Raw genomic sequence first — 22,651 nt, forward strand, 5'->3', positions numbered from 1 at the left:
TTAGTTAGCGGAAAACAAATTTAAAAACAAAGAGATAATGTTACTGAACTAAACAGAATGCAAAATTAGTTTGGAAATATAACAGAAAAAAATCCATGTGTTTAATATTCAGTGTATGGACCCGTAAAAAGTCAATTAAAGGTTTAAAATTTCAGTGCTGATCCATATGTCACTGCATATTTCCTTAAGCCCTGGTGCAGAAATGAATATTTCTAATAATAATCCTTTCCTCACGAGGTCCCTTAGGCCTACCGTGCTCACGAGTTAGAGCCTGTGGTGAAAGGAACTGATTGAAAAAGTATGATAGTCCTGCAGATCTGAAAGCTGCAACATGCGAGTGTGTCACAGCCAGTACAATTGGTATTATTTTCAGCTTCAAACAACTATGGGTTTTCTTCTACCATCGTTTGTTTGCAGCCTGCAAACAACAGTGACCTGTAATTTTATTCATTCGTTTTTTTACCCCTCCCAAAGGGGAAAAACAAGAAGTTAAGTGCCACAGAGCTGACGTGATAAAGATGGCAAGGAGGTAAGAGTTCTAAATTCAGAAACTCTCTGCAGGAAACAGTGCTTCATTAAGAAGGTGCACACAAAATTATTTCAACTCTAATTTCAGATTCTGTCTGAAAAAATAAAAGAATTTGATTTTATTATCACTTGCCTTCTTCTCAGGTTGGAGAGCTGATGACTGACACAGTAGAGTCCAGGCAATGAAAGCAGAGTTTGAAGGCTCTGTCCCCTCTCCTGGGGATATGGCCAGGCAGGCTGGAACAGTCCCAAGAGCTGACACCCTTGAAAACTCACTTCTGCTGTCCCCTGCTCTGCCTCTCCTGGCTGTGTGCCAGGACAGAAAAGGCAGCAGGAGCGACTGAGCTATTACTTGATTTCTCAAAATTCAAATGTGACTGACCCCTGATTTCCAAGACGCACAGGCCCCTGTCTTTACTCTGGTTCTTTGCCTTCTCGGCTTGATAGGAGAAAGGAGAGGGGCAGAAATGCCACTTGAAGTCATCCCATGATACTGGAATGTGGAAAAGACAGAGAGAGGCTTCTGAACAGCAATGATGGAGTCATCTCTCAGGAAATCTGCAGCAATAATTATTTTAAAGAGGGGAAAAGGGTGGTGGGACTTAGAAAGAGACCAACGTGGCATTGTGAGGGATGGAAGAACCCAGGTGAGGTCAGCTTCAGGGATTATGAAAGGATAGGTTTGGAAAGACAGGGAAGAGGCAACTTTATGATCTTTTTTTGGCAGATGAAGGAACTGAGATGCATGGCGGCTGTGACTTTAACAAGGTTTCAGAAAAGTAAGACTGCTTATGTATGGGTAGGTTTTGATGTTATGATAACAGGTTCCAGCACTTCTACAAACAGATGTGAGTGCTGACAGGTGAGGAGGCCAGCACGTGTGTCAAGAGTCTTCGCAAGAGTCTCGATATACTTTTATTGGTTCTCCAATCAAGGCACTGTTCTGAGGCTAGATCTTATCCAAACAATAAGCTGTATACTATTCTGAGCTTCACTTTCGGAACAGAGTAAAAGGAAGCTTTCCCAGCTTCGATTTCACTTTGCATTAGTGCACTACTGTAGATGCACGTGACACGCATACCTTGGAGAGCAAAAACCACCACCTCCCAAGGGGTAAGACAACCTTGCCATTCTGCATTTTCCTCCTCTCCTTCCCCAGGCGAGATTGAGAGTGGGGTGGAGGTAAAGGCATTAAGCATCCATCTTTTCAAAATGCCAGTTTTCTCTTGGTTCCATGATTCTTTGTATAATTGGAAGAGTTCCTAGAGCAAACCAAAGCCACAGTGGTAACCCAGTCATCCCTGAATCGTATTAGTCAGACCATTACAGCTGCCTGTCGTGCTGAGATTACAAACCTCCAGGGCACGGGCTAGGTCTTCTCTTCTGTTTTATATTACTTCAAACTCAGTATGGGCCCTTGAGAAACCACAAATATGTGATTTAGTATATGATTTAATATTTGATATGATTTAATATAGTATATGATTTAATGTGTCACCTCAACCACTATATATAAAAAATTGAGAAATTTAAGAAAAATCCTGCTTAACTCCGTAAGTGAATTTAAAATTGAAACACAAAAATAAAACACCCTATGAACCTCTCGTTTTAAATTAATGTGTCATTCTAGTAGACTACTGCTTAGCTCAGAATAAAAATGTGGCAGTAGGGCTTCCCTGGTGTCTCAGTGGTTGAGAGTCCGCCTGCCGATGCAGGGGACACGGGTTCGTGCCCCGGTCCGGGAAGATCCCACATGCCGCGGAGCGGCTGGGCCCGTGAGCCACGGCCGCTGAGCCTGCGCGTCCGGAGCCTGTGCTCCGCAACGGGAGAGGCCGCGTCAGTGAAAGGCCCGCGTACCGCAAAAAAAAAAAAATGTGGCAGTAGCTTCTAGACTTTGACCAACACCTATCATTTGACACCTGTGTCCAATTAGTTTTCAACACCTGTAGCTTCCTACCCAGTACTGCTGGTATCTACTCCGTCTTTATGGGATGATAAACGTTCACTAAACTTACTGTCATTATTTCATGAGGTATGGAAGTCAAATCATTATGTTGTATGCCTTAAACCTATACAGTGCCATATGTCAGTTATCTCAATAAAACTGGAAAAAAATAAGCACTCATAATTACCTAGTTCTAGAATTCTAGTATCTGGCAGGTGCAGGCATTCATAACATCATTTAAAATTACACAGTAATTTAAAAGTTTTAATATTATATTGAATAGAACTGACAACTGCCTGTATCATTCATCCATTTACTGTTTTCTGTATGAAACTGGTTTCGTCTCTACATCACATTGTAATATAAAGCCCTTCCAAGAACATGATACTTTTAATTACAGTTAGCGGCAATTTTATCCTTCACGCTTGCTTTTCAGGTTGTGTTGGAAGCTCTGAAGAGTTTCTTGTGGCTTTAGGGCCATCTGTTGGGCTCCAAAGCAGTCTAGGTAGGACTGCTTGTCTGTATCACCCTTTCCTCCTCACATTTGATTGTCTCCTTGTTCTTAGTCTTACATAAAGACACTTAACCACGCCCTCCCGTTCTCCTTGGTTACTTCCTCTTGTTTCTTTCACTTGACCCCTTTTCTTCCTGTTCCCAACTGGAGCCATTCATTAACTCTTTTGTAAATGCTTCATTAATGGCCATGCTTAATCACAGCAATTTCCCTCCATGATGTTCAACTTCCTCTGTCATTGGCCAGTGTGTGAGTCTTGACCCATTTCTGGATGAGCTTGTGATGCTGTTCGTCTTTGAAGACCTTGAGTAGTTAATTCCAGTGCATGCCTCTGCTTCAGGCACAGCCACAGCCATCAGAGTGAATATTTGTACAGTGCTGAGAACAGCACCTGGCGGGTAGTAAGTGCTATGCTATTCCTAAATGTATAAATAAATAAATTGTGCCCTACATGTACTCGGTTTCCGAGACCAGGCTTTGGTTTGCTTACACTCCTTTTCACCCTCATTAAGTCCTGTGTTGTGAACTGTAGTCAGTGGTGTGCTGAAGCTGGCTTGCACTGGCTTACCAGTAACTTGTGAAATTTTCAGGGTTTTTGTGAGCTGGTTATTAAACGAGGCCATAATTAAGGATTAAGTTCTAGGAACTTAAGATAAATAATTTATTTTTAAAACAGAGGTAATAGGGCTTCCCTGGTGGCGCAGTGGTTGAGAGTCCGCCTGCCGATCCAGGGGACACGGGTTCATGCCTCGGTCCAGGAAGATCCCACATGCCGCGGAGCGGCTGGGCCCGTGAGCCATGGCCGCTGAGCCTGCGTGTCCGGAGCCTGTGCTCCACAACGGGAGAGGCCACAACAGTGAGAGGCCTGCATACTGCAAAAAAAAAAAAAAAAAAAAAGAAAAAACAGAGGTAATAAATACTCAAAACCCATCACTTCCTAATGATACTTCTGCAATTCAGTATCACCTATGTGTTGAGGTTATTATGTCTGTCATATCTGTACCACAGGTAGCTAACAGCCACTCAACAGAACATGGCAATGGTTGTTTACTTCAGTGGCTGTCCTTCTTCAGTGGTTAGAAGGGGACATCTCATGTTTTTACATATATCACTCTATACCAGAAACTGGCTTCCAACCTATTCTAATGAAATCTTTTTCTTTTAAAAAAAATACTGTTTAATATAGCATACATCCAAAAAAGTACGGAAACATAAATGTATAGTTTAATAACTAATTTGTAGTAAATACCCATGAAACCACTACCCAGGTCAAGAAATGGGACATGATCAGCACCTCAGAAACTCCTAGTTGCCTCTCTCCAGATTGAGGAAACCCTTCTCCTGACTTAATAATCTTTTACTCACCTTTCTGTAGAGTTTCACCATTTCTTCTCATGTAATTCTGCACCACCATTTATGTCTGATTTAGAATTTTATATCACTGAAATCAAACAGGATGTATATGTCTAGCTTTTTTTCTTTTCAGTATTATTGTTATGTGCTTCAGACATGCTGTCATTTTTGCTAAAAATTTTAATGCTTGTAACTCTTGTGACAAGCGGGCATTTAGTCCATTTTAATGAACTTATCCCACTAAATGAAGGTGAAATTTAATTGAGGTGCTGAAAAGGGTAACCTTCATGTATTCCAGGTGTTTCCTGGCCCCAAACTGCCTTCAGGCTCTTTCCATTTTCTCCTCTCGAAGCCAGGCCACCAGAGCCAAAGCACTCAGCCATTTTGTGCAAAATGGTCTCATTACCTACATATCTGCTCTCTCCTTCTCTCCTCTGTGCTCTCAGAACCAAAGTCCTATGGAGGTATAGACCCCACAGCAATCTTCTAAGGGCAACACCTGCCTGGTGGCAGTTGGTCATAGCCCTGGGGGCCCAGGTAGGAACTTGTCATTTACTTGAAGGATGCCAGTATTGCTGCCAAGGAAGCCTCCCTCCCACCCTGTGTTGGGGGGTGGTCAGACCTGCTCAGGTTGGAGCATATATAGGGGTGGGAGTGGCATGTCAGAACCATGGTGAGTGGCCAGAGACAAGAAAAACTGAAACTAATAAGCTACCCTAGGAAAGGAGCTATTAGAGAAAAAGAAGTTTTTGGTAGTTACAAATATGGTTGCTGATTAGGGACAAATTAAGACAAATGGAGAATCCATCCATCAGCTCCACAAACATCTAATAGGGCTTCTAAAAATAGAAAATTGAGGGGAAAAAAAAGAAAGGAGAAAACAATATAAATATATCTCAGGATAGATGAAATATATGAGTGATCAGATTGAAAGGGCCTATGGAGTGCCATACTGAATAATAGTTTTTAGCATCTTACATTAGCTATATCCCTGATAAATTTCAGAAGACTAGATTTATTCAGATGAATAAAATGGACATTCTGAAAATTATTCAGAGGAAAAGCTATTTACCGTCAAAGGAAAAGGAGTTACATTGTTTTCAGACTTTTCATCAACAGCACTAGATGCAGGAAGATAATGGTTCAATGATTTCAAGTTCTGAAGGGAAAGATTTTATTCTAGAATTCTAGACCCGGCCAAAAAGCCATTTCCAGAAATTCTAGCAAGAGGTCCTGAAATTTTGTCTCTTATTAACTTTTCCTGAAAAATGTATTTGCAGATATGTCAAGAGAAGTAAAAATGAATCTAAGAGAAAAGAGGATATGGGATCCACGAAACAATAAAACTAATCTAGTAATATGATAAAATCCTTGGATGATCCAAATTAAGATGAAGCCCAAGGTATTCAGAAAGGGTGTCTTCAAGAAGAAAGCAAATTATACTACAAAATTTTATCAAGAAGTTATGTCATCTTGTTGATAAGAGAATGATTTGTTTTACCAATCACAAGAAGGAGGGACAATTAGCAGCTCTGGGCAAAGGAACTGTTTTTTGTTTTTGTTTTTTTAAATCATAATCCAAATGTTGAGCAAACTAAAATGTGATATGGCTTTGAGTAATTCATGAATTGTAAGAAAAGTGAATTGATTTGACCCTAATGTTTGTAATATTTTCCTTCCACACAGGGTTAGCTGAGATTTGGAGTTTGTTGAGAAGTTTAAATGTGCTAACATTTGAAGGTACCCACTATACAGTAATACACCCACTATGGAACACCTACTGTATAGTAATTGCTCAAACATTATTAGTTCCTTCGTTATTCCTACCCCAACTCCTAGCATTTCTAAGTACTTATCAGCAAAACTTGTATTTTAAGTAAGCATAGAAGACTTCCTAAGTGTATAGATGAGGTTTCAATCATTTAAAAAAATTGTTAAATTTCCCTTTGGGAAGAAATGAAAGAAGCTTGACCAGATATATAATCAAATGATTGCATTGGGTTGACTACAAGATTCTAAAGCAGAAATAATATTTAGAGAGAAGACTTTTGTTTTGGTGGGGATGTTAATACTCTGAGTACCTTAAAGGAATAATGTAGTAACTGAAAATACAATATTAGAACAACAGTACCTGTTCTCTCTAAAGGAAAATCAGTGTATCATAAAAGACCAAAGTGATACACTTCTGATTGCTTTAGTCTTTTTCTTTCTTTATATATAGCAAAGCATATATTCCCACTGCTCCATTGCTGCAGACATTTCAAGGAGATTGGTGTTTTTCAATAGGTGTCCTGTCCTTCCTTCAAAAGAAGCAGAATGTATGAAAAATCCTAGGCAGATCATTAAAATTGTAATAATACCCCAATGTGGAAGATGAAAGGGAAGAACTCTGCCTCATGCTGGATTTATTTTTAGTACTCAGTGGTGTATTTTTTGTATGGTACTTGGAACAGGTCATCCAGAAGGAAAGGATCACATTAACATTGGTGTTTGCGGTGAGATATAATATTATTTAGTGGGACTATAGCCTTTGAAACCTAGATGAAAATGAATGGAGACGATCCTGCATCAAATCCCATTTATTGAAACCAGTTATTTTGGCCAGTGATGTGCCTGACAATTCAATGTAAACTCATCTCTTTTTTTATCAATTTATTTCCCAATTTCAGTTAGCAATCTATTGCCTGAAACATGCCAGACCACATTCAAAATCTGTCAGATTTACCCAACAGTCTTAGATCATAATTTATTTGCTTCCACGTCAATAGAGCCCTAACCGCTCCTCAGAATTTTCTAAAAATGCCAAGTCAGTAGGGTTGGATATCCTAACCGCTAATAAGAGGTGGCTCGGTTATTGATGGCCCTGTGACTTCAAGTGAATCCTGTAGCGGCTACCCTTCCTCTTTGTTTCTGCCTGACTTTTCCAGCTCCCCTGTTGCGTTAGGGCCTCAGCAGACTCAGACTTGAGGAACACATAGGTGGCCGAACGAAGGCAGGCTGATTTTAATATCTGGGGAGTTTTGGAAAAGGTTGATGGAGAGGAAGTTTTAGAAATGATCCAGAAACTAGAAATTTACATTTGATTTCATCTACCATTGGCATTGCAGGATTAGCTTTGAATGTTCACATAAGAAGAGTATTTTTCACAATGACCCATTTTAAAAAAAATCACACTACTCAAAAATGTTAGCAGACAACGTTCGTTTTGCTAACATTGTGATTCTGGGCAAGATACTTAACTCACTTGGCTTTAGTCTCCTCATTTATAAAAATAGCACCTACTTCATAGGATGTTGGGGAAGATGAACTAAGTTATAAAACATGCGTATAGTGGTACTTGTGCATATTAAATATAAATATAATACATGATTTAAAGATTTACAAGATAGAGAAGAGTAACAAAAAAGTATGACCTTTTAAATAAACAAAAAGGTGCTGAATCTTTATGCTGTTAGATTTTAATTTAAAGATTTGTTAAATGCTCCAAGTTTCAGGTCTAAGCAATTTAAAATTTTAGTAGGAGACAGAGTTTCAGCAGATTTCTTTCTAGGACTATAGCATAAAGTGCTAAGGCTGCTTTCATGTCATTTACCTCCCTTTCTTTTTCCTGTCCATCACAATAACCAATCTGTTCTCCTCTTCCCCTATTGATACGGTTCCCCTGCAGATTTTGACTTTGAGAACTTGAAATCAGTCACAAATTTGGACAACTAAATTTTGCTCTCAGGAATGCCAATTTTTTTAAATCTAAAAATACCAGAATTCTATTAGGTAATTTTTATACTCAACACTGTGCATCATGGAAAATGATCTCTGAAAAAATGTAAAATGTGCCTCAGCTGAGTATTGCATGTTTAAAGCTTTAAAGCATGTGACTATACATCAGTATTAACACACTTTTTTTCCCAAAGGCTTTTATTTTTAGAATCAATTTCACCAGATTGTTTTCTAGGTCAGGCACAATATTTTTATTCGTTTTCTATTCTCTTCTTCAGTAATTTTAATTAGAATTATGTTAGTCATTATTCGGCTTTCCATATGTCTTAGTGTCTGCATATTTTGCATCTCTCTGTCTTCTCTGCTTCATTCTGGGTAATTTCTTTGTGTGTGCGTGTCTGTGTGTATATTAGTTATTAATTTTCTCTTCAGCTGTGTTTTATTTTCAGTTTAGCCCATTGACTGAGATCTTGACTTCAACATTATATGTTTCCTTTCTACAAGTTTTATTGCAGATATATCTGTCAGTCTTTAACAGTCTCATTTTGATAGGTGATCTCTGATTTTATCCTCTATTTCTTTAATCATTTTGTATGTCATTGTTCTGTATTCTGTAGCTACATTTGTAATCTCTGCAGCCTCTGGATCTGTTCTTTCCCCTCTCTCTCACTGGTGGCATGTTTTCAACTATGTTTGGCATCAAATATTGTGAGTTTCTTGCTTGATCCTTTGTGCGTAAATTGAAAATTTGAGAAACTGTTCTGTAGAGAATTTCCTTTTTTTTTCCTGCTGGTGGTACCCTCCAACCTGGAACTACCTAAGCTCTGCATGTGAGTTGTAGGTCCTTGTTCTGAGACTCGTACTGGCCCAAGGCTGGCATAAGGCTGAGTTTCCAGACAGCGTTGCTAGTATAGCAGCTGCCTTCTGGGAACTCTGCTCCTCCTGGATGTCTGCTACCAGTCTGGATCCAGTGACTTTTTAAAAAGAGAGTATGTCCCTGGGAAGTGTTCCTATTCCTTTGAGGTTAGCAATATTTCACACAATATGTTGTTTCCAAACTTCAGTTGTTCTATAGAGGGATGTTTCCTTGAACCTTCTAGTCAGGCATATCGCTGGAAGCAGAAACCTGTTATTACTTGTCATGTATACACACACTTCACAAGCAACCTGAGCATGTTTTGCCTTATCATTCGTGAGTATATATAGTTGTTTGGAGGAGTATATGTTAAATAAATGACATCTATCTATGTATCTACCTATCTTTCTTTCTTTCTATCTATTATCTCTCTCACTGTTTTATTAATGTTTTAAATGATAATATTATCTGTTAAATCTGAAACAGTCAGGTTTCAAAAGTAAATATTTGTTTTATTATTTTGTGTCATAACTTATTTATATTCTTTTGTATATACCAGATATTTCATTTACCTAAAAAAATGGGTACATGGTATTGAAAGGAGATGTAGAAAGAATTGTTTGTCAGTGACCTCACAGAAAACTTTAACGTGCTCAGCCCGATTGTTTACGAGTATTTTGCAGTGCTTTGGGTGAGGACTTATTACATAAAATGACATTAAGGAGGAAAGGGAACATCTGGAAATAGGAAGATAAGATTATTAGATGAAACTGAGGATCACAAGAAGGCTTGGATTATATGTATAAAAAGAAGAACCCCCTACACACACCCAGGTATATTTCCAAGGCACTGAGCCACCCAATGAACTGGGTAAGTTCAAGAATATAGTGAATTCTGAGACCAACTCGAGGGAATGGGCAGTGTCCTCAGAGATGGGTCCGGGCTCACTCGACTGAATAAATACACATAGACTTCATTCTGGGAATCAAGCCAGCTCACATCAAATGGCAGATTGAAAACTTCAGTAAAACTACTAAAGTATTTTATATTTGAATATTTACAAAATATCATCAGTTCCTATAAAATAATCACCTCCATAAGGCTTTAAAATAAAAATCTTCTTTCTACTGAAGTTAAATTTTCTATTATACTCAATAAAATCAAAAAAGAAAAATCACAATGAAACCATGCATTGGTATGAAAAGAGAAGGCTCATAATCTAGGAGTCTAAAATGTAGTTTTTCTTTCACCCAAAACAAATTCTCAAAATGTATCGAGGCCTTAGTTCTTGAGAAGAATTATGGCACAACCTGCCAGAAGTGGTCTTTCCAAAGCGCTAATCACCATTCTGTAGCTGGTTTTTAGATTTTAATGGGTCTCATTTTTATTTGACAGTAACAGTTGTGTAAAAACCATGTGCTAGGTCCCAAGGAATTCCAAGGTAAATAAGACACGTCCTCTGCCTTTTGTTTGCTTACAATCCGGCAAATCACAAAGAAGCAATTAAGCTGCAAATTTTATGACACATTAGGGGCAAAGAAGGTGCTTTCTGGTTTGTATTTGTGCACTTGACACGATAAGACCCAGTTAATAAACATATATGTAAATAAACATATATATAGCTTTATAAAGCCTACATTTAAATGAGGTTTGAAAGAGTATACAAAAGTATTAGCTGAGTGGTTACTTCTGGGTGGTGGGATGATCATGTGTGAATTTTACTTTCTTTTTTTGTCTGTTTAAAACATAGTTTCTGTAATGAACATAAATTACCTGTTAATAATCATTAAAATGGATTATTATTGTTTAAGTATTCAACAAGCAATTACAATGGCCCTTTTAGGTAGGGAATAAGTGTTGTCTTTAATCTTTAAATTGTGGCCCTAACACAGACCAAATGCTTCTTGCTGTGGATACAACGATGAGTAAGTTATCACAGTTCTACCTTCGTGGAGTCTAAGAGTCCAGTGGACAAGGCCATTAAATGAACAATTACAAGTGTGGGAAGTACTGGACTGAAATAGTAAATGTACAGATTTTATGGGACTTAATAACAGTTATATGCCAAGTATTTAAAGGTGTAATCCTCACAGTAACTTTATTAAGAGTGCCTAATAATCACCCCCTCCCCAGGTTTCACTTATGAGGAAACCAAGGCTTATCGAGGTTGTAGTAAGTTGCTCAAGATTACACAGTTTATGTGCCAAAGTGTCATGGGGTCTGCAGCCTCTTTTCAGATGGTTTGGTCAAAGGGCAGTGTGTGTCTCTGTGTGTGTGTGTGTATCGGTATCCATCTCTCTATATTATCAGGATGGCAAGCTATTAACTGTGCTGCTCATTGTACTTTTCTTTCAAATTTACTGTGGGAATAAAAAATTTCAAAATTAAAAGGAAGGTTACACAACTGGTAAGAGTTGGGAGTCAAATGCAAATCTAACACGCAAACTCATATACTTAAGTGCCCAGCTACTGCCATCTTGTATGTAATCTCTCCATTCTCAGGCATATGTATCATTTTATATGAGGAAGCAGGAACAACATATAATATGTAAACCGACTGAAATGTCATAATTCTCTCGTAGCTTCAGTTGAATAGTTTTAAAGATTATATTCAGTTTGGACCTTGGAGCAGCTGACTTGTAATCCTATTTTGTATCTGTTTTCTGATATGTGCTCAATTTGACTGATTGTCATTCAACGAGTATTTATTAATCACCTACTCTACATTCAGTCCTGTGGTCGATGTAGCTAATACAGAAAAGTTCAAGAGTTCAAAATATCTATCTTTTAAAGAGTTTAGAGTCTGGTTAAGTAGACATGATGATACATGACAAACAAGAATGACCAACACCAACACAAATATATGAGCAGAATTTTGATGCAGACTCTAAGTGCTCTAAGAAGTGAAAAGACAGATACCGATGTGGTCTGGGGTAATTAGAGAATGTTTCGTGAGGAAGGCAATCTTAGAATCTCTTTGAAAGATGGTTAAGATTTGAAAGTTTAGGAAAGGACATTGCAGATGGAAACAATATAAGTTGTGACACATGAGTATTTTGTGTTCATGGATCAATGATGCAGCCTGATAGAAAGGATTTGTACAGAAAGGGTGTTTAATAGTGCGATGAGTTGGATTGGAAGATATAAATTCTAAGGTGGAATTTCTTGTAATAGAAAAAATTACAAGAAAAAATAAACTAAGGTTATATTTATCAGAGGTGCGCATGATGAAGCTTTCTTTTTGAAAATCTTCATGCTCTACTTTTTATTGTTGAGGCCGCCATCAGAACTCCTTTCAGTGAATCGGGTTTTTTGTGTTACAATCACAGGTTTCAATAAGACATATATACATATATATACGTATACATATATACATATTTTATATATATATATATATATTTTAACTGTATTCACTGCAGGGAAGTTGTCAAACACCTTGCTTGCCACATCCCTCAGGGACCCTGATGTTGGGAACAAGGAATTTTTCTCCCATGTTCTTGATTCCACATGGAGGAAGCTGCAAACTATATATCTCTTTGCCCCTCACCTGCTCCTCCTTTGGGGAGGTGTGAGTTAATCGGATGGGTGATTTTGGAAGGAAGAACTGGGCAAGGGTAGCTCATTCCCTCTCTCCGCTCTTCTTTTTGGGAGTGTGTCTGTCCACAGAGTGTGCTCTCAACTGTCCTCCGCTGTTCTGGAAGCTGAATGGTAAAGGGGGGCCCTGCTGCCTTTACTGGGGGCCACGGCAGGGACTGGCAGAGGGAGTCGACCTAATTCTGGGTTCAGTGTGTTAAGCCTATTCGTCTAAAGATATAGGTCACATTCTCAAACTGCAGCTTTATCAGTGGTAATCTTGTTATTTTAGCTTCACTGGCTTGTTCCTTTCTTCTAATTTCTCAGCTGATAGAAAACCTGGGTAGGAGAGAGGGTTGCTATTTGTCGAATTTCTTCCACACCCCATCATCTTATGAAAACAACGTTCATATTTGGACATTGAAAACTATGAATGTACATCTTTCATTTCATTTTCTTCATCATATTGTTCAAAACCAATTTTTTACTAAATTAGAACAATTGTATATGCTTTTATAATCTACATATCTGTGTTTTAGCCCTCCCCAATATTGTATTTGTATTCTAATTTCTACTTTCTTTAGTTCTGATTTTTTAAATTTATGATGAACTATTTTGTTCATGTGCTTTCTACATGCCATCTCAAATATTTCTGTGGAATTAGGCCAAGTTTAAATCATATAATACTTCCATGATATGTTGACAGACCTGAAAGATTGGCTGGGTATAGAAAATGAAGGAGAGAAGTTAATTAGAAGTGAGTCAAAATCTCACATAAATGACTATAAGAAGGTGGCATTGCTGTGAGACGTCACCATCTCACAGATGGCAGGTGATGGTTTTCAAGTGAACAAGGGACATCTGAGTGAAATACCCAGAAGATGGGGCATTAGAGAGGAGCTTAGGCAAATGAAAGAAAGAGAATAAATTGATAAAGAATGAATGAGGAGGGTTGGAGAGGGGGGAGAGAGAGAGAGAGAGAGAATAACCATATGTTTTGGAGGAATTTCCATAGTTGATGTAAAGAGGAAGCACAACTAGAGAATAAAATGAAAAGGATCAAAGGAGGAGAAAGTAATGTTCCTGAAGCTGTGGGAAAGAACAGGTAGTAAACATGCAAATGCTGCAAGTTTTGTCAACTGCAAAACAAAGTTTTAGGAGAATGATGATTGTAAGCCCAAAGCTAGGCAACAATCTCTTTGAGGGATTTATTTTATCTTTCGTTAATTTGTTTACCCCATTCCAGAAATGTTTATACAGTGCCCAGCATAATACTATATAATTTGTGCTTGGACGTGATAAGAATTAAGTAAAGGATTCAATGGATGAATTCAGCTAGCTGGTATGTTTTGTAGGGTGGTTCTTCCTACAAGGCTCTCCCCTGCTTTGGAAGGCTGGCTGTGAGTGTATAGTATGTGGGTGTAGGCGTCAGCTGGAATGTGTGAGCAGGAAGTATATAGCCACTGGATGATTAAATAAGAAGCACCTAATTCTGTGGTATCCCATCCACTCTAGGAACCCTGCCCTTTCCAGGCATGTTGTTCAATTTCTTTAGAGAGCATTTCTTTGATTTTAGTCTAGGGCAAAATGCTGCTGCTGCCAGTCACTTTGCACACGTGGGCGTGGAGGCAAGTTGGGGGAGGGGGCTGTATCATGCTCTAGAGACAGTCCTTTGATTGATCACCTGATTTCTGCCCCCTTCCCACTCAGTTCGGGGTTTGGAGCTTCTCTGGAGCTGAGCTGGGAAGAGTGGCTTCCCCTTCCCCTGCTGCCTTCTCCTCCGCATGTTCTTGACCGCAGTCTGTCCCCCAGCCCCTCTTTTCCATCTGCATAATTCCACCTGCTTTCTGTTTTCTAGAAGTCATTCAAATCTGTTAATGTCACTCCTTCTTCTTGGGGCTGCTATGAATTTGTTCTCTTTGTTTTTGGCATAAATTATTGTCATTTCAGTTAGATCTTTGCAGGAAGGGATGGTAAATATATGTATTCAATCTACCATCTTGCACTGGCGGGCAACTCACTTTGTTATCGAGCAGAAACTAACACACCATTGTAAAGCAATTATACTCCAATAAAGATGTTAAAAAAATAAATAAATTGCCAGGACCCTTACTTTGTTATTGCTTTCCTTATGGACATTTGAAAGATCTTCATTTCTCAAACTGCGTTTATGATAATAAATTAACTGTGATGATAAAAACGTATTTTTCCCCTTAAAAAATCATTATTTCTAAGGGCCAAACAGAGCTTCCAATCAGCAAAAGTAAACTATGACATCAAACTGAATTGATGCAATTCCTGGCAAGAGCAAGAAATTTAATATTTTTTAACACAGCTATTGTGTCAGAAAATAAATTATTAATGTCAAAAGCTGATTCAGATATTCCAAATATCTATCAAACAATAGTTACGTTTTATGCACTCTATTAGACTCTGGGTGTATTGGTGAATAAAATGCCCTCAAGGCGTTTGTGGAATAGTGTGAGAGATATTAAATACACATAAGTCTAAATAAAATTGTGGTCTTTTAAAGGAAAAATGTAGGTTACTATGAGGAAGCATAGTAGGAGGAGCCTAATTTAGTTTGGAGGATCAGGAAAAATCCTCTTTGGAAAGTGACATTTAAGCAGAAGCCTAAGATATTAGCTAACAGAATAGCAAGGGGAGTATTGGAGGTGATGGAACAGCAGGTCAGTTGCTTGGTGGGCTAGGAATGGGCCAAGAATGGGGGAGAGAGGCCCAAGATGAGGCTGGAGAGAAGGGCAGAGACCAAATCAAAATCCTGCAGAGTCTTGGATTAATACCCTAAAAGCTGTCAAAAGGTTTTACCCTTGGCATTGATTTGACCTTGTCTGTACTTTTAAAGGTTTGCTCTTTTTAGCTTTGTGAAGAACAATTTGGTAAGGTGGTACTACTGCAGTAGTATAGGTGAGAGCTGATGGTGACATGGCTAGAAAATGGCCATGGCCATTGAAAAAGGTAGATAAAATTGGAGACACACACACACACTCACACATTGTATTGAATTGATAGAACTTAGTGATGGTTGTGATAGGCTTAAAGGGAAGCTGAATAACTTCCAGGTTTCTGATTTGGGCAACTGGTGGGATTGAAGTGCCATTTACTGAGATGAAGGATATAGAATAAGGATGAATTTTGGGGAGAAAAATTAAGAGTTCAGTTTCTAATTTTTACTTGGGAGGGAGACAAATCCAAGTAGAAATGCTAAGAAGTCAGTGGATCTGGATCTCAGAAGAGAGATCTTGGCTAGAGATATAAATTTGGGAATTGTCTTCATATAGATATTATTTAATGCCACAGGAGTGGAAGGTATCAGGGAGAAAAAGAAAAAGAGAAAAACCACACGACTAAACCCCAAGGAACCTCAACATTCAGAGGTTGGATAGAGAGGGGAAGCTGCTCTGAGAATTTGAAAAGAGCCAAAGAGGTCGAAGGAAAATCAAATGAGTTGATGTCAAGGTTTCCAAGAAAATAGAGTATTTTAAGAAGGAGGATATAAATGGTTACCCCTTTAAAATATTCCTAATACCTTGTATGTTCAAGGATCCATATTACCTTTTTCCTGTAAAGGATTCAGACAGAGATGAAACCACATTCTAAAGCCCGGGAGAGATTCTGGGAGTGGAGCTGGGCAGGCGGTCTTGGTGGTGTGCGTCACTAGTTAATGGGAGACCAAGCAAAGAAATGTGTGTCAAGGATCTGGCTTATCTAGTGCCTCCCCCTCCTCCACACTGCTTCCCACCTCAAACATCACTGCATCATAATCTCAACAAATATTATGCTAACATATTACTTGAAAAATTGTTGTGAAGACAATACCATTGGAGAATTTCTCAAAGAGAGAAATTTCTCCTCCTATTCGTGTCTAATATGGTGCTCTGGACCAGACTGAGAACAACTGAAATAGTTAATACAAGTAGTAGGGGAAAAGGACGTTCGTTTTTAACTCAAGTTTTCTGACTGATTTTATGTGAATTTATATGAATCAGATAAGTCTTTGACCATGTGCATCTGAACATTAGTTGAAAATTGAATATCAACTTCTCTTGAGTCCTTCTACTCTCAGCTAGCTTACCATACTTTATGAAGATAAGATTATAAAGTATGGTCATTTTTTGTTTTGCATGTCGTTTTTCAAATCAGCATAACAACCAAATATTACTTTTCTGAGTTTTGTAGTTGTGCAAAATGTAAGAGAAAATACTAGGTGAAATTATATGAAATTGTCATTTGATGAAAAAATGGCCAAACCTGGGCAATTTCATGTAGTTCAACCTGATACTTGACATGTGTCTAGCAGCTTATCCCGGAAATGGCTCTTTGTTTTTGTTGTTCAAATAGTCTCTCTTAGTTACTGTGAGCTATGGTAAATTAACTTGTACTCAATTTAATTTATTTTATTTTGAATTTTTATCTCCTTACATACTTTCTTTGTTAAATGGTTTCAGACAGTTCTAAGGAAGGAACTTAATCCAGAATGTAGTGAAAAGCTTTCAAGTTTTACTCATTCTTTTCTAGTCCTTTCCTTATGCCTAGGATGTAAATGGTTGAGATTTCATAGAAGCTCATCCTGTGCCTCAGAGCTATAGTCTAGTATGTTCTTGAGCAGTGAAGGCAACAGCTCAGAAAGATACCTTTGGCTGTCTTGAAGGATAGTAGCTTTTATTTTATTGCTCTTCTCAAGCAAGATGATCTTTAGCTATTTTATGAGAAATTTTATAAGGGAGCAAATTTCCAGTGCTTAACCATGGTCCTCTAATAAGGTCTTTCATTCTTGGTCAGAATCAGCTCTCATATTGCTGAATTTATCTTTAAAGATTTTTTATTGAAGTATAGTTGATTTACAATGTTGTGTTAATTTGTGCTGTACAGCAAAGTGATTCAGTTATACATATACATACATTCTTTTTCATATTCTTTTCCATTATGGTTTATCACAGGATATTGAATACAGTTCCCTGTGCTATATAGTAAGAACTTGTTGTTTATCCATTCTATATATAATAGTTTGCATCTGCTAACCCCAAACTCCCAGTCCATCCCTCCCCCACCCAACCCTCTTGGCAACTGCAAGTCTGTTCTCTATGTCTGTTTCTGTTTTGTAGATCGGTTCATTTGTGTCATGTATTAGACTCCACCTATAAGTTTTATCTTTAAATTTAACTGAAGCTGGAATTGTTTTGGGGCTGCCAGATAGTAATTTAAAAAATTGTGTATAGATTCAATACTCAGTAAGATTAGATATTGATTTTATGTTTGCATGCATACACATGAGAAAAAGAATTTCAAGTTTTGTTATAGTTGTAAATAGGTAAGTAGTATTCTAATTCACGGAATTTGAGTTATAGTTACTTGTGTGTACGTGTTTTAAATTTGAAAAACTGTCAATGGGAAATAAATTGAAATCGAAGTTAACAAGGGCCTGTTAGTTCCTTCCTCCTAATATAGACAAATTATTTGAAAAACCACAGAGTCCACAATCTATGGACTCTAAAATGATACACATGATTGCATTTTCTTGAGATTGTACATGTAGTATCTTTCAGAAGATTGGGGAAACAGAGAAAAGAATAAAGGAAATAAGAACCCTTTGTAAATTTACTACTAAGAAATAGAACCTATTAATGTTGTGGTGTGTTTTGTTTACACATATGTAACAGAACGTGGCCATTTAGACTGTCCTGATTTATTTCTTTTTTCTTTGCTGCAAATGAAAGATGGTGCACAACAATTTCTTCTTATCTTCTGGAAGGGGCTGAAGATGAAACTTTCCCTACACTCAAGAAAAGGCAAGCTATTTTTAAATATAGTTAAATAGCTTTTAATTGTTTAATTTTGTTAATTGCTTAATAGTTAAAGATATGAATTGCAGGTTTAATGGGGCTTCTGGGCATATTATAAAAGAGAAGAGGAGTGTAAGTTTTGAGGAGGGATGAAGTGCTGCTCAAGAAAGCCTGAAGAGAAAAGGTGGGCTGTGGGGATGTGTGGCATGGGATGGTGGTGGAGATGTGAAGAGTAACAGAGATGTACCTATTAAGGTGGGAAATTTTGTCCAAGGAAGGAGAGGGCCTGACTTCTGGGAAGTCTCAGCTGAGTGAACCTGACAAAGGAATGCTGTAAGGGGCGTTATTGAACTTACCAGGACGTGCACTGGACCTGAGTCTCTGCCCATTGATAACCCAGCCTCCTGTAGCCTCCCACAGCATTTCAACCCTTTCCAGCAGGGCCAGAGAAGGGTTTGCATTCTGTCTGTAGCTAGCGTTATCACTCATTGCCCAGCAGAAGTGATCCTGTCCATGACACAAGACTTCGCTTGGTCCCTGTTTGAGTATCATGTGTGGACATCCCTCCAACAGGGACCTGGGAGTCTTTCTTAGTTTGTCTTCTTCTAGAAGTAAATCCGGAGATGAAGACTGGAGTACAAGTAATTTATATGAGGATGACTCCAGGAAACCCTGGTAAGAGGGTGGGAAGATGAAATAGGGGAGAGATGACAGCCAAGAAAGGGATCATAGTCAAGCAAGTAACCCCTGTAGATAACTGGAAACTCACTGAAGAACTCCAGGAAACTGCAGAACGTGTGCCTCAGAGTTCTCCTCCCCCCATGGGAAAGGAACTGTGGCATTTATACCCCAATTCCCTTCAGTCATTGGTTGAATGCTTCTCCTGGGGGTTGTTAATTCTCTGACACTTCCGACCTGCCATGTGTGTGGACAGAGAGGCTCTGGCCACCAGAGAGGGTCATTAGACAGTTGGAAGTCAGCTTTGTGCACTACAGTGGTAAAGTTTGAGGGTGTATGGGTGGTACACTGACAATCTCTGCTACAGTCTGCCCCTTGGCACTGCTCAGATCCACTCATGCTCCATGATGAGTGCATTCCATTCTGTCATTCATTCTTCAAGGTGGCGACCAGTCACCAATTCTTAAACTTCTTTTTTCAGCAGGTGCCCTCTAAATCCCTTGAGTCCCCAACATACTTAACCCCTGTGCCTGTTTTGTAGAAGAAATCCCAGCTCCCCATGAGAGTCGGTCACTCTTGCTTGTACAATAACTCACTTTGTCTGCTGATCTATTAGCATGAATGATGAAAATGCCTGGGAGGCAGTCATAGCTTTAGGTTTAGTGGACCCTTACTTTGTCCTTTACTGTATTTCCATTCACCCAGGAACCGGGATCTTTAGTCCAGTTGACCTTAAAGCTGAAGGAGCAGTAAGCACAAACTCCTTGAATAATTTACTGGGACTAATGGTGAGAAGGGCCACGTTTACTCTCATTCCTTGGTGCCCGGACCTACTTCAATCCTAACTGTTGACACAGAGCAGCAGATAATGGCCATTCGTTCAAAATATGTACTGCATCCTAACCTCATAGGCTATTATCCCATAGCAGGCAGCTCAGCTGTGCCTTTAAGATGTTGTTCAAACATCCTGAAAGGCCAATAGCTTTTGGCGTGAAGTATATGGTAGGAATGAATGTGAGCTGCTCTCCAATCCAAGCAAATGCAAACTACTTCAGATACTCTTTCCTGCAAGGAATCGAAAAGAACTCCTTCAAATCTGTAGCTTCATTCCAGAGTCTGTGCTAATTTCTTCTAGTAAAGATACCACATCCAGCACTGCTCTAGTGACTAAGATTGCCATTTAGTTAAGTTTACATTATCCGTTATCATTTTCTGTGACCCATGGGGGTTCTGTGTGGACTAAACTGGTAAATTAAAGGGAGATTAGTTGTAGACCGCCATCCTGCCTCCTTTAGGACTTTGAGGGTGACTCTAATTTGCCGTTCTTTCCGGGATGTAGTATTACTTTGATTCACAGTCCTGGATGGGGAAGGGACAGATTTAGAGACTTACAGATTGCCTTTCTTACTACTGTAGCTCTTATTCCATAGGTTAGAGAACAGAGGTGAGGGTTATACCAGCTGCTAAAATGTATCTACCATAATTATGCACTCAGACTGGGAAAATGACCACAAGAGGATTCTTGGTCCAGATCTCCAATTATTGCTTTGCCTCTGTAAGTTCCCCTTCTAACACTGGGACTATGGCGATGTTTTGAATCTCCTAATATCTCAAGAGTGTCAGCTCAGACCATGTAGCCAACTGTTCTCAAATAATCTGGGCGTTATCTTTTTTTAAAAAAATAAATTTATTTATTTATTTTTGGCTGTGTTGGGTCTTCGCTGCTGTGCACGGGCTTTCTCTAGTTGCGGCGGGCAGGGGTTACTTTTCATTGTGGTGGATTCTCTTGTTGCAGAGCACAGGCTCTAGGTGTGTGGGCTTCAGTAGTTGTAGCTCATGGGCTCTAGAGCGCAGGCTTCGTAGTTGTGGCTCACGGGCTTAGTTGCTCCGCGACATGTGGGATCTTCCCAGACCAGGGCTCAAACCCGTTTCCCCTGCATTTGCAGGTGGATTCTTAACACTTGCGCCACCAGGGAAGTCCTGTGGGCATTATCTTTATTGTAATGAATATCCATAGGTCCCTTTTTAGAAGGATTGGGGAATCTGTTATGTTTATAATTGCTATGGTATCACGGTGTCCTTCCTCAAGAAGTCAGACTCTTCTTCAACCAGTGGGCTTTGGGTCTGAGAATTGACTTGGATCTGGAATCAGTCTCATCCAAGGAATACTGTGATATATTAGCCATGGCCACAGATCTTTGTGGGTCAGGATTCTCTGATGCCATTTTAGACTTGTTGCTGTAATGGTTATTGTTAGTGTTGCTACTTGGCCTCTGCACTTCTAGAATCCATTCATCCGCATTGATACCACGGAGTCCAGTTGCATACCATTAACCCTATCATCAATCCTGGTTTACAGAGAACATCCAGCACTGAAATTTTCAAAAATGTCTTGTACACCTCAGTAGCATATTACTGTTTCTTTAATGAAGAGTGTTCTCTGGCCTCCTGGGGAACATATACAACTGATGAGTCCTCTGATTTTATATATAATAGACACATCCTGGCATGTCCACCTTTGGACCAACCTTGGACCCCCTTCCTTAAACATCTGCCAAGGAAGTTCTGACTTCCATCTCCTTTACTGTAGACCATCATTTTGTTCCTAGCTTCAAGTAGCTATTCCAGCAAGGTATTAGAATAGGTTACAGGTATCTATCTCTTCCAGATGTTCAATCCTGAGTCACAGGAGAGTACTCCTATATTATAAATATTTCCTTTACTCAATAGTATTTTCTGCTTCCTTTGGTTCAGTACCATTAAGATCCATTCCCAGGCATGTTCTCCCATTCCTGGCATGACATAGTAGCCAGGTCCTACAGTTCTTTTCATAGATAATCCCTTTCCTCCAATCAGAGAGACCCACGGTTAATAATGCTGAGACTTAACCCTAGTTATTGGCCTGGAAGTAATCAGAGAAGGTGGGAGCAAATCTTCAGGAGGCAAGTGTTATCTTGTGGGACATCCGCCATAGGTGTGGATTTTGCATGATCTGTAGACAAGAGAAAGCTGCTATCTTAGCAGGGGGATTAGACAATTTCTGCCAGCCCAGAAGATTTAGGGGAACCTAGGGGTTCAAGTTTCTCAAGTGCGTCTAACCAGATGTCCCTGTTTCAGTTTTCTGAATCCCACTCCTTCAATATCTAGGGTCTTCTCTAGACTTGCTGGACTCTGAATTCAGTCTCTCACTGTAATGGCTAATCTCAGATTCTAGGCTTGATGTTCAGCAGCTGCTCTTTTAGCTGCAAGAGTTAAGTGTCTCTAAAGGCTGTCACGGAGGCCATCTTTTCGTTTCCTCAGTGTGCTCTGATTGGTTGACCTGAGCCTGTCAATACTTTTCCTTTACTGCATCAATGATGTTTCACAACAACTAACTAATCAAAAAACCTCACAGTCTTTATAAGTTCTCTCTAATTCTGTGGATATTGCATAAGTGAGTACACCTTAATCTCATCCCAATTCACCACTGTTGAGAGTCTTCCTTATTAAGATTCCACAGCTAAGTTATCACTCCCTACAATTTATCAGTATCTAATTCCAGAGTCCATGATAAGGATCTGCTTCCTAGAACCATTTCTGTCACGAGCTGTTTCAGTATGGGTTTCCGCAGAAGTACAACCTGAGATGAAGACTTGGTACAATCTTTGGGGTTGATCTTAAGGAAACACCAATAATGTTGCGTT

General features: G+C 39.0%; 1 long non-coding RNA gene across 1 annotated transcript in view; it reads left to right on the top strand.

Moving 5' to 3' along the window:
• LOC307194672 overlaps positions 1 to 18,297 on the top strand; it is a 68,606-nt gene extending 50,309 nt beyond the window's left edge. The window contains exon 3 of the long non-coding RNA XR_013830605.1: positions 18,225 to 18,297. This is a non-coding gene — a long non-coding RNA (uncharacterized lncRNA). The remainder of the gene's footprint in view (positions 1 to 18,224) is intronic.
• The last annotated feature ends 4,354 nt before the right edge of the window (positions 18,298 to 22,651 follow it).

This window comes from Stenella coeruleoalba, assembly GCF_951394435.1.
Source record: "Stenella coeruleoalba genome assembly, chromosome: 11".
In the NCBI taxonomy this organism is placed as follows: domain Eukaryota; kingdom Metazoa; phylum Chordata; class Mammalia; order Artiodactyla; family Delphinidae; genus Stenella; species Stenella coeruleoalba.